This window comes from Pongo pygmaeus, chromosome 18 (genome assembly GCF_028885625.2).
Source record: "Pongo pygmaeus isolate AG05252 chromosome 18, NHGRI_mPonPyg2-v2.0_pri, whole genome shotgun sequence".
Taxonomy (NCBI): Eukaryota; Metazoa; Chordata; class Mammalia; order Primates; family Hominidae; genus Pongo; species Pongo pygmaeus.
The window spans coordinates 24619240-24632566 of NC_072391.2; positions in this window are offsets into that span (position 1 = coordinate 24619240).

The window sequence follows — 13327 nt, forward strand, 5'->3', positions numbered from 1 at the left end:
GTTATGACACCCGGTCTTTAATTTGATTTTCTACTTGTATGTTACTAATACATTGGAGTTATTGCAGTTGTTCAAGGATGACATCAAGAATCAGCCTCTTGTTTTCTGTGGTTTCTCCATCCTTAGCATGTGGTTTTCATCGTCAGGGTCACAAAATGGCTACTGCACCCCCATGCCTGGAATACCCTTTCCCAAGAGGAAGAAGCAGCAAGTGACAAGGTGGAAAGGAGAGCACTGAGATCAAGAAAGAAAAACTTTCTCAGAAGTCACTACAGATTTCTGTTCTATTTCAGTCATTAGAAGGCAAACTGGGATTTTAAAATTTTTAATTTAATTTAATTTAATTTTTAGACAGGGTCTCACTCTGTTATACAGGCTGGAGTGCAGTGGTGCAATCACTGGGTTTGAGTGATTGGCTCACTGCAGCCTCAAACTCTGGGGTTCAAGTGATCCTCTTGCCTCGGCCTCCTGAGTAGCTGGGACTACAGGCATGTGCCACTGCACTCAGCTTTTTTTTTTTTTTAATAGAGACAGAGTCTCACTATGTTGCCTAGGCTGATCCTGAATTCCTGGCCTCCAGCCATCTTCCCGCCTTGGGTTCCCAGAGCGCTGGAATTACAGGTGTGAGCCACTGTGCCTGGATGAAAATGGGATTTTAAAATTAGGTACATTGCTGCTCCAAACAAAATCAGCATTCTATTGGTAAATCGTAAGAGGGGAATAGATATTAGGTGGGAAACCAGCAATGTCAGCCACAACGTGGAAAAGGATTTAGCAGTTTCATGGCACCATGTGCTCCTACCATTCTCTCAATACGGTTAAGGCACAGTTTTTATTTAATGTTCTATGTTATTATGACTATGCAAATATTATTCCCTACTGATCTGTGTCAAGTACTATGATTACATTTCCTCTTTTGGTCAACTTCTGTATTTTCCTTGGAATTATGGCTTCCTCTTTTTGTTTGCTCAGTTTTCTCTGTCATTGTCTCTAATTCTTTCTTTTCTTTTCTTTTTTTTCAAGATGGAGTTTTGCTCTTGTTGCCCAGGCTGGAGTGTAATGGCACGATCTTGGCTCACCACAACCTCCATCTCCCAGGTTCAAGTGATTCTCCTGCCTCAGCCTCCCAAGTAGCTGGGATTACAGGCATATGCCACCATGTCTCACTAATTTTGTGTTTTTAGTAGAGACGGGGTTTCTCCATGTTGGTCAGGCTGGTCTTGAACTCTTGATCTCAGGTGATCTGCCCATCTCGGCCTCCCAAAGTGCTGAGATTACAGGCATAAGCCACTGTGCCTGGCTGCTGTCTCTAATTCTTTCTAAGCTCTCCAACAGAATTGCAAAATTCTGCTAAAAATATTTTTTTCATGTAGTCAGGCACATCAAGTTTCTCTTTTTTTTTCTCTCCCTGGGCATATCTCTCCTAGGGCCTCCTATAATTTTACTCAGTCTGAACTGGTTGTTCTCTAAGCACTCTGGAATTTTTTTTGGCCTCTCTCTGTGTTATGTTTTCTGTACCCTGGCTCTCCTGCCGATCTTTATGGCTTAATCTCTCATTTTGGTTGACCATATTTTCCAATAGCTTCCTGACAAAGAAGTCATAAGAAGTACATTTTTTGAGACAATGCATGAAAATGCCTTTATTCCATCCTCACACTTGATTGATAGTTTGGATATTGGAAATACTAGTTCCTCCTTATTTTGAAAGCATTATTTCATTGTGTTTTGCTTCTTGTGTTGCTTTTGGAAGTCTGAGGACATTCTGATGGTCTTTTTTTCTGATTGTCACATTTATTTATTTATTTACTTACTTATTTTTTTATTTTGAGACAGTCTTACTCTGAGTTAGAGTGCAGTGGCACCATCTTGGCTCACTGCAACCTCCATCTTCCGGGTTCAAGGGATTTTCATGCTTCAGCTTCCTAAGCAGCTGGGACTACAGGTGTGCCACCATGCCCGGCTGATTTTTTGTTTATTTTAGTAAAGACAGGGTTTCACCATGTTGGCCAGGTTGGTCTCAAACTCCTGGCCTCAAGTGATCCACCCACCTCAGCCTCCCCATGTTAGTTTTTAACGTAACTCTGTGGCCTGTGCTTTTTCATTATAGACATTTCAAAGATATGTCTGTTTTTGGTGTTCTAAAATTTCCTATTAGGTTAGTGCAAAAGGAATTGTGGTTTTGCCATTACTTTAGCATCAAAATAATTCATGCTTAGGCATGGGTCTTTTAAAAATACATTGCGCTGGATGCTTTTAATCTGGACACCCATGTTCTTCAGTTCTGGACATTTTCTTCTATTATTTTCTGATGGAGATTACTGCTCTTCTTGTATAACTCCTGTCAGGTGATTTTTAATGTTCAACGAATTATATAATTTTATTATGATTTTCTCTTTTCTTTGCATCTGTTTTTTTTTTTTTTTCTATTCTACTTTTTAGGAGATTTCTGCAAGTTTATTTTCCAACTCTTCTTCCCTCTTCTATCAAATCTTTAGTCTGGGTGCGGTGGCTCACGCCTGTAATCTCATCACTTTGGGAGGCCAAGGCAGGCAGATCACCTGAGCCTGAGCTCAGGAGTTCAAGATCAGCCTGGCCAACGTGGCAAAACCCCGTCTCTACTAACAATACAAAAAATTAGCCAGGCATAGTGGCACACACCTGTAAACCCAGCTACTTGGGAGGCTGAGGCAGAAGAATCACTTGAACCCGGGAGGCAGAGATTGCAGTGAGCTGAGATCATACCATTGCACTCCAGCCTGGTCGACAGGGTGAGACTCTGTCTTTAAAAAAAAAAAAAAAAAAAAGGACCTCATGAGGACTTGGTAAAGAGTGCTGAAGATTACCTGGGCAAAAACAAAAATTTAGAAGATGCTGTCAGTGACCATGTATATAATGCAATGGATAATGTGTACTTGAATTCAAAACTTTAGAAATGAAATTTGAGGATAGAGGAGGAATTTTTAGAAAATTGGTGTCAGTTAAACGTATCAATTTTCTTCTGCTCCATGCCAGAATTTTACTAAAATCAGAGTAAAAGAGTAAAAAAGATGTAGATCCACAACAGAGAGCTCAGAAGAGGAGAACCCAGTCAATGAGAGATTGTGTAAGTCAAGGTTCCACTGGAAAAGCAGAAACCAACTTGTATATTTCAAGTAGGAAAGGTTTGAATATGGGGAATTTCAGGCTTACCCCACCATTGGAAGGCTGGAGAAATGAAGGGCAGGCAAGCCACTGCCACCAGTCTTAAACGATAGCACTGAAGTGAGTGAATCTCATGGCCTCCCATGGAAACTCTGTGCATCTTTTAAGGGCTGGGCTGGAACTGGAGTAGGACTAGTAAGGCAGTCTTCTCAGGTACAAGTTTTAAGGGGGCATCAAAGAATATTTTAGTGCAATATATACATATATACACACATATATATACACACACACACACACACACACACACACACATATATATATGTTTTGGAGACAGAGTCTCACTCTGTTGCCCAGGTTGGAGTGCAGTGGCATGATCTTCACTCACTGCAACCTCTGCCTCTCGGATTCAAGTGATTCTCCTGCCTCAGCCTCCCGAGTAGCTGGAATTACACACACCTGCCACCACACCTGGCTAATGTTTGTATTTTTAGTAGAGTCAGGGTTTCACCATGTTGGCCACACTGGTCTCGAACTCCTGACCTCAAGTGATCCACCCGCCTTGGCCTCCCAAAGTGCTAGGATTCCAGGTGTGAACCACTGCACCCAGCCATGCAATATATTTTGAAGCATTATTTATTTATTTATAGAGGTGAGGGGTCTTGCTATGTTGCCCAGGCTGGTCTCCAACTCCTGGCCTCAAGCAATCCTCCCACTTCAGCCTACCAAGTAGCTGGGACTATAGGCTCGAGCCACCATGCCCATCAAAAAATTTTTTTTTCATTGACAAGGAATAATTATGTGTTTATGGAGTACCGTGTGATGTTTTGATCTATGCACGCATTGCAGAAAGTACCAATCCAGCTAATTAACATTTCAATGCAATATTTTTTAAAAACAAACAATTGAAAAAAATCCATGATCAACAAAATGTCCAAATTTTGAGTAAAAACAACATCCAATCCTGCACTTACACAACCCTCTCTCACTCACGTCTCACTCATCTCATCTCTGCTCAAGAGCTCTGTGAAGACTGAGTTACTGTCTTCTTGGCAACCCACAGCCCTGAGATGGGTCATTTGCAACAGCATGCCTGGAAGCCAATGAGACCTCAGGTCTGCAGTTTTATTCATCCAGTCTGCCCACAACTGCTGCCAAAGAACAGCTGTTTCTTTTGTCTTCCAAATCTCTGCAAGTACCTCTCATTGGCAAACTCTAAGAAAGAGATTCTTGAAAATGAAATTCTGTGATGCAGAGAACACTGTAGAAGAGGGAGGGAATGCTGTCAGGTTAATAACAGACAATCCAGCAGAGAGATGTCAAGAGGTTTCAAAAAGCTGGAAGTCAGGTAAAGATATTAGCAGTACTGGGAATTGTGACTCTCAAATACTTGCAGAGAGGAAGCCAACAGCATGCACATTGACAGAGCAGGAGCATCGCCATCTTGGACAAGCACTGCCATTCTAAATTTCCCCTTGATCAAAAACTGCCTAATTCTAAAGGGCATCAACCTAATGGCTAAGGTCAGCATGAACATAAACCACAAATGATGTCTCTGACCAGAAACATTCCAAACCCCTCCTCGACCAGAGATATGCCAGCCCTGAGATAACCTCCCCTCTGACCACAGAGATGTTAGCCCCAAAATAACCTCCCCTCTGACCAGAGAAATTCCAGCCCTGCCGTGAACTTCTCCCCCGTAAGCCTGTAATAAGCTCTCTCACCCTAAAACTGAAAAATACTCTTAGTCTGTAAGAGAGAGCACTTCTGACAGAAATCAGCCAGAAGCCCCTCTTAGATTTATTCTCCAAAATAAACCTGTCTTTGTTGAGCCACTTTTCATGTTTCTTTCCTTTTTCTTTAACTCTTACACACATCTTCACAGAGTCTCTAACATGTCAGTGTTATGGACTGGATTGTGTTCCTCCAAAATTTATTCATATATTTTTATTTATTTATTTATGTATTTTGAGATGGAATCTCACTCTGCTGCCCAGGCTGGAGTATAGTGACACGATCTTGGCTCACTGCAAGCTCCACCTCCCAGGTTCAGGCAATTCTCATGCCTCAGCCTCCTGAGTACCTAGGATTACAGTGCGCCACCACTCCCAGCTAATTTTTTTGTATTTTTAATAGAGACAGAGTTTTGCCATGTTGCCCATGCTGGTCTGGAACTCCTGGCCTCAAGTGATCCACCCGCCTTGGCCTCCCAAAGTGCTGGGGTTACAGGCATGAGCCACCACGCCTGGCCTCCTTCAAAACGTATATGTTGAAGTCTTAACCCCTAGTAACTCAGAATATGGTTGTACTTAGAGATAGTTTTTAAAGAGGAAATTCATGTTAAATGGTCATTTGGGTGAGCCATAATCCAATATGACTGGTGTCCTTATAAGAAGAGAGATTGGGACACAGACACAGAGGGAAGACCATGTGAAGACCTGGGGATGAGAAGGTGGCCATCTACAAGCTAGGGAGAGAGGTCTCAGAAGAAATCAACCCCGCCAACACCTTAATCTCAGACTTTCAGCCTCCTAAATTGTGAAAAAATAAATGTCTGTTGTTTAAGCCACCCGATCTGTGATTTTTGATTATGGGAGGCTGCATTAGTCAGGGTTTTTGAAAGGGACAGAACTAATAGGATGGATGTGTATATGAAAGGGATTTTATTAAGAATTCACTCACACGATCACAAGGTGAAGTCCCACAATAGGACATCTGCAAGCTGAGGAGCCAGGAAGCCAGTCCAAGTCCCCAAACCTCAAAAATTGGGAAGCTGATAGTGCAGCCTTCGGTCTGTGGCCAAAGGCTCAAGAGCCCCTGGCAAACCACTGGTGTAAGTCCAAGAGTCCAAAAGCCAAAAAACTTGGAGTCCGATGTTCAAGGGCAGGAAGCATCCAGCACGGGAGAAAGATGAAGGCCGGAAGACTCAGCAAGTCAAGTCCTTCCACGTTCTGTGGCCTGCTTTTATTCTAACCACACTGGCAGCTGACTAGATGGTGCCCACCCAGATTGAGGGTGGGTCTGTCTCTCCCAGTCCACTGAATCAAATATTAATCTCTTTGGCAACCGTCACAGACACACCCAGGAACAATACTTTGCATCCTTCAATCCAATCAAGTTGACACTCAGTATTAACCATCACACAGCCCTAACTAACATAGTCGGGAATTGGAAGCATCAGATGCAGCAAAACCTGGGTAAGCTTAAGCATGGGGCTTAACATAGGGACCCTAGTTGAAAGTCTATATGTTTAGACCCTTAGGGAACCTCACTTATCGCACACATCCAGGCAATTACACTTCTAGCCCCCGCCCTCCAGCATGAAGTGCAGTCAACAAAGACATTAAACTAGAGAGGCTCCAAGTTCGGAGAAGCAAGGCTCCAAGTTCAGCAAGCAAGTCCTTTACCTAGTAAAGGGCTGGAAAGAAAAATAATCCTGAAAACTGGGGAACCAATAGAAGATTGCAACCTAAAGATTAAGACATCAGCCCCTACCTAATCTATTTCTGCCTTTTGGTCCCAGACTGGTGTAGGCCACAGCAGGAAATTGGGCACTCTTTTCAGGAGAAATAGACAAGGCTCTGAAAAGGTCTGCATGCGGTGACATTTGAGGATCTGACACAAATGGCTGGCTTCCTTCTGAACATCTTACATTTGGTCCTCTGAGTTGAAAAGCCCCACCTCACAAGCACAACCTTTTAGTATTTCACTGTTAAAGATAATAGCCCACAGCCGGGCACAGCCTCCCGAGTAGCCGGGATTACAGGTACCTGCCACTGCACTGGGCTAATTTTTGTATTTTTAGTAAAGATGGGTTTCACAATGTTGGCCAGGCTGGTCTTGAACTCCTGACCTCGTGATCTGCCTGCGTTGGCCTCCCAAAGTGCTGGGATTACAGGCGTGAGCCACTGCACCCGCCTATTTATTTTTTATTTCTTGCTCTGTCTGCAAGCTGGAGGGCAGTGCGATCGTAGCTCACTGAAGCCTCAAATTCTTGGGCTCAAGAAGTCTTCCTGCCTCAGCCTCCCACATAGTTGGGACTATAGTTGTATTTTTTTTTAATTAGCCGCCACACCTGAATAATTTTTTCAAATCTCTTTTTTCTTCTTTTGTTTTGTTTTGTTTTTTTTTTGTTTTTTGCCTGCCAGGCATGGCGGCTCATGCCTGTAATCCCAGCACTTTGGGAAGCTGAGGTGGGAGGATCACTTGAGCTCAGGAGTTTGAGACCAGCCTGGCACCATGGCAAAATCCTGTCTCTACAAAAGAAAACAAAAAATTAGCAGGGTGCGGTGACAGGCACCTATAGTTCCAGCTACTCAGGAAGCTAAGGTGGGAGGATTGCTTGAGCCTGGGAGGTAGAGGCTGCAGTGAGCCGTGATTGTGCCACTGCACTCCAGCCTGGGTGAAAGAGCAAGACCCTGTCTCAAAAAAAAAAAAAAAATTAGAAATGGGGGTTTTACCATGTTGCCCAGGGTGGTCTCAAACTCCTGGAATGAGGTCTTACATTTTCTGATCCTTTGCCTGTCTCTTCCACCTCATCTTTGGCCATTTCCTGCTTTGCTCAGTTCATGGCAGCCACTCTGATCTGCTTGTTCTTCTTGGAACAGGCCAGACTTATTTCCAACTTGGGCCTTTTGCAGTTCCTCTTGCCTCTGTCTGGATGGTCCCCAGATTTCCCTAGCTGCTTGTTGTCACACCTCATTCAGTTCCCTGCTCAAATATCTTTCCTCAGAGAGGCTATCTTCAACATTCTACATAACATACTCTCTGCTCACCACTTCCTGTCTCTTTTCTTGGTTTAGTTTTTCTTCCAAGCAATTAACAGTAGCTGAAATTATATTACACACAGTATTTGTGTGTTTGCTTATTTTCTGTTGTCTTCCCCTAGCATGGAAAATACTTTGTATTTTCACTGTGACACCCCCAAAATCTTTTTTTTTTTTTTTTTTGAGATAGGATCTTGCTCTGTCGCCTATGCTGGAGTGCAGCTGCGCAATCACAGCTCACTGCAACCTGTAACTCCCGGCCTCAAGTGGATCCTCCCGCCTCCACCTCCCAAAGTGCTGGGATTACAAGCCTGAGCCATTGCGTCCAGCCTGTCCCCAGCTTTGTCTCCCACTATGGAAGCTGGAGGAAGATGATGGTTCCTTCCCTACTTTCCAGCTGCTAGTGACCAGAGCTAGGACCTAGCCCAACCAAATGGATGCTTCCATTTTGAGCTCAGAATGCTGAAGGTATTATATTGGTCCATTTTGCATTGATATAAAGGAATACCCAAAACTGGGTAATTTACAAAGAAAAGAGTTTCTTTTGGCCCATGGTTCTGCAGGCTGTACAAGAAGCACCGTGCCAGTCTGATGCTTCCACTTATGGCAGAAGGTGAAAGGGACTCAGCTGCATCACATGACAAGAAAGGGAGCAAGAAGGAAGGGAGGAGGTGCCAGGCTCTTTTTAACATTTGGATCTCCTGTGAACCAACAGAGTGAGAACTCACTCATTACTTCGAGGACTGCACCAAGCCATTCATGAGGGATCTGCTTCCATGACTAAAACACCTCCCACTAGGACCCGCCTTCAACATCAGGGACCCTCCCCTCCCCTCTCCCTCCTCTCCTTTTTTTCCTTTCCTGGATCTCTTTTCTTTTCTTTTTTGTCTTCCCTTCCCTTCCCTTCTCTTTTCCCTCCCTTACCCTCCCCTCCCCTTCCCTTCCATTCCCTTCCTTTCCCTTCCTGTCTTCCCTTCCCTTCTTGACTCTTCTATTCTATTCACTTCTTTTTTGAGACAGGGTCTTGCTCTTGTCACCCAGGTTGGAGTGCAGCAGCATGATCACAGTTCACTGCAGCCTTGACTACCTGAGCTCGGGTGATTCTCCCACCTCAGCCTCCCAAATAGCTGTGCCTACAGGTATGCACCACCATGTCTGGCTATTTTATTTTATTTTTTTGTACAGAAGGGTTCCCTCTATGTTGCCCAGGCTGGTCTTAAATTCCTGGGCTCAAGCAATCTTCCTGCCTTTGGCCTCCAAAGTGTTGGGATTACAGGTGTCTGCCACTGCACCCGGCCAGGGATCACATTTCAACATAAAATTTAGAGGGGAAAAATATCTAAACTATATCAGATAGGAAAGCAAAAGTTCAGAGACATTTGGAAGTTATTCAAGGTTACATAGTGGCTACAGCAGAACTAAGAGGCAAGTGGTGCGGCTACCACTGTCTGAAGGTGATGCCAGCTTCACCGATGGTGCCAACAGTGACATCTTAAGCAGCATTTTCTGAAGCAGAGTCCTGGCTACGTACTGTCTTCCTTGGTTTCCTAAGTCTGATTCTGAAGCTTTTCTAGCAGTTATGTGAGCTGTTGATATCCTTCTAAAGATCTCCTTTTCTGCTTAAGTTAGCAAAAGTCACTTATGTTGTTTGCAACTAAGAACTTACGATGGGTATACAGGTCAAAGGAGAAAAATGCAAAGGCTCATCTCTGTTGATGCCCAGAAGGCATTTGATAAAATTCAAGACCAATTCCTGATAATAACCCTTCCTGAAATAGGAATACATGGATACTACTTTAATGCAATAAATAATATATATCTCAAACCAAAAGCAAGCATGCTTAATGGTAAAGCACTGGATGAAATGCTATTAAAGGCAGAAACAATGCAGGTTTTCCTACTCTCCTTACTATTACAGACAAAATTCTGGAAGGGCAATTAGACAAGAAAAAAAAAGATGAGGTACAACTATTATAAACAAAGTGGCAAGGTTTTTATCCAGTGTGTTGATATAAATTCCTGAAAAACCCAACAGGATCAACTGAAAATTATGAGAAAGAACTAAAGTACATCAAGGTGGATGGTTACAAAAATATTTTTTTTCCTGTAGACAAACAACAGAAAATATAATGACATAAAATATCCCATTCATAATAGCAACCAATAGGAATAAACTTGCTAGTATTATGCAAGACCTATGGGAGGAAACTATAGTACTGGGAGGGGCATTAAAAGCACTTGTATAATTTTTTGAAGAAAGACTTTATTCTCAGATAAGAAGATAAATATTGTGGTGATGCCAGTTTCCCCTAACTTAATCTATATAAATTAACCCCCCTAAAGGATTAAATTCATTTGAGAGAATAAGCAAACAGACAGTAATAAAATACCAGGAGATATGCTCTATCAAACATTTCAGCATATTCTAAACCTATGCTATCCTGGAATACAGAGGCTTATCAATGGGATAGAACAGAATTTTTAAAAATCTTAAATATATGGGGCATTTAATAGGTGATAAAAGCAGCATTTTAAAGTAGTGGGAAAATTACATTTAAAAATGGTGCTGAGACAATTGGCTAGCCATGTAGCATGCCAAAAAGGCAAGATCCCTATCTCATTTCTCATGCAAAAATAAATTCCAGATGGAGAGCATAATAATAAGAAAAAAACCCAGAACTGCACTAAATTAAAATACAGATGAATATTCTTATGATCTTGGAGTGGGGGAAGGCTAAGTATGTCAAAAATATTGTAAATCTTTATGAAAAAGACTAATCTGTTTTCCTATATAAAATAATTTAGGCTGGGCTTAGTGGCTTACACCTGTAATCCTAGCACTTTGGGAGGCTGAGGCGTGTGGATGGCTTGGGTGGGTGGATGGTTTGAACCTAGGAGTTTGCGACCAGGCTAGGTAACGTGATGAAACCCTGTCTCTGCTAAAAATACAAAAAGTTAGCTGGGCATGGTGGCATGCACCTGTAACCCCAGCTACCGAGGAGGCTGAGGTGGGAGGATCGTTTGAGTCTGGGAAGTCAAGGCTGCAGTGAGCCATGATCACACCACTGCACTCCAGTCTGGATGACGGAGTGAGACCCTGTCTCAAAAATAATAATAAAATAAAAATAATAATTTAAGTTCTCTATACAATATGAAAACACTGTAAACATGGTTGAAAGGGAAGTAGGGAATGGTATAGACTGAAAAATAATATAATTTATATAGAAAATAATTTTATGGACCAGGTGTAGTGGCTCATGCCTGCACTTTGGGAGGCCAAGGCTGGCGGATCATTTGAGGTCAGGAGCTCGAGACCAGCGTCACCTCAAACATGGTGAAACCCTATCTCTATTAAAACTACACAAATTTGGCTGGGCGCAGGGGCTCACGACTGTAATTCAGCACTTTGGGAGGCCGAGGTGGGCGGATCACAAGGTTAAGAGATCAAGACTATCCTGGCCAACATGGTGAAACCCCATCTCTACTAAAAATACAAAAATTAGCTGGGTGTGGTGGTGGGTGCCTGTAGTCCCAGCTGCTCAGGAGGCTGAGGCAGGAGAGTCGCTTGAACCCGGGAGGCAGAGGTTGCAGTGAGCTGATATCGTGCCACTGCACTCCAGCCTGGCGACAGAACAAGACTCTGTCTCAAAATAATAATAATAATAATAATAATAATAATAATAATAGTACAAAATTAGCCGGGCGTGGTGGTACATGCCTGTAATCCCAGCTACTTGGGAGGCTAAAGCACGAGAATGGCCTGAACCCAAGAGGCAGAGGTTGCAGTGAGCTGAGATCACGTCACTGCACTGTAGCTTGGGCGATGGAGTGAGACCCCATCTCAAAAACAAAACAAACAAACAAAAAACTTCTATGAGATAATATCTATAAAGGAATACACCGAAAAGAATAATGGGCAAATGGTGTGTGCAGGTGAATCACACCAGTAAAAATAAAATCGCTAATTAAAAGGCATTCCTAGTTGTTTTCTTGATTGCAAACAGCAGAAACTGACACTGGCTTGTTTCCCCAATAAAGGAATTTACAGGAAACCTATCAGGTTAGCTCACAGAAAGAACAGAGCCGGAGAAACAGGCTTGGGCAGAAACCCAGGGAGGCAGACACCAGTAAGAACTTGCCACTAGAGTAGCAGCTGGACACCCCCACACTGTATACCACCGTACTGTCACACTGCTAAATATATAGCTGCTAGATTCATTGATTCACTGCATTATCTCCAACGAACCATGTGTCAATACTTCTAGAGCCAAAGTCTAGATGGGAACATATAGTTGGTCCTGCTCTGTCACCCAAGCTGGAGGGCAGTGGCACGATCATAGCTTATTGCAGCCTCCACCTCCTAGGCTCAAGTAATCCTTCCGCCTCAGCCTCCTGAGTAGCTGGGACTACAGAAGTGCACCACCACACCAGGCTTATTTATTTATTTCTTTTAGAGACGGGATTTCGTGATGTTGCCCAGCCTGGTCTCAAACTCTTCCCGTCTCTGTCTGCCTGTGCTGAGATTACAGGCATGAGCCACTGTACCCGGCGGTGGTCTTTTTTAGGTTATCTTCCTGGGCTGTAGCTTCCAGGGGTATGAAGGGGAATACCTGCTCCCTGCCACCCTACCCAGTTTTCATAATGGGATCTTGAGTTGTCCTGCCTAATTTGGTATCCCCTGCAGACAGGAAGTTGGTTTAGATGTTGGATAGCAGAGAGACTGGCACATGATGTTCAACCTTACTCATACAAACAAAAAGTGCATTAATATGCCATGTTTTATTCATCAAACTTGTCAATGTGAAAAAGACTGGAAAACTCAACAGTATGTTGGGGTTGGGAAATGTGCGTTTCCCATTCATTGCTGGCAGGATAAAACCTTTCTGGGGGTCAGCTTGACAATAGGTGTCACATATGGAATACGCATGCCCTTTGGTCCAAGGTTTCAGCCTAAGGAGATAGCTACAGGATGGACAAGGTATAGGTCATGATAATATTCACTGCACTGTTGTTTCTAATTTATGTTTCCCGAGCTTAGGGGTAAGGGGTGGTACAGAGAGGGACAATGAAAGATTCACTACAGAATGTTCAAGGTGAGTCTTTAAGAATGATCATCTGAACATTCCAATGAGGAATTTTTTCAAGCCTGTGTCAAACTTTGAGGCTCGGTGGAGACCTATAAGACCTATAAGCTTAGTGAGAGGGGCCCAGACTGGGAAGGCAGTTCTTAGGTATCCCACCAAGAAGTTCAGATATTGTTTAGAGGCCGGGCGCGGTGCCTCATGCCTGCAATCCCAGCACTTCGGGAGGCTGAGGCAGGTGGATCACTTGAGGTCTGGAGTTCGAGACCAGCCTGGCCAACATGGTGAAACCCCGTCTCTACTAAAAATACAAAAATTAGGGCAACACGCTCGGGTCCCCTT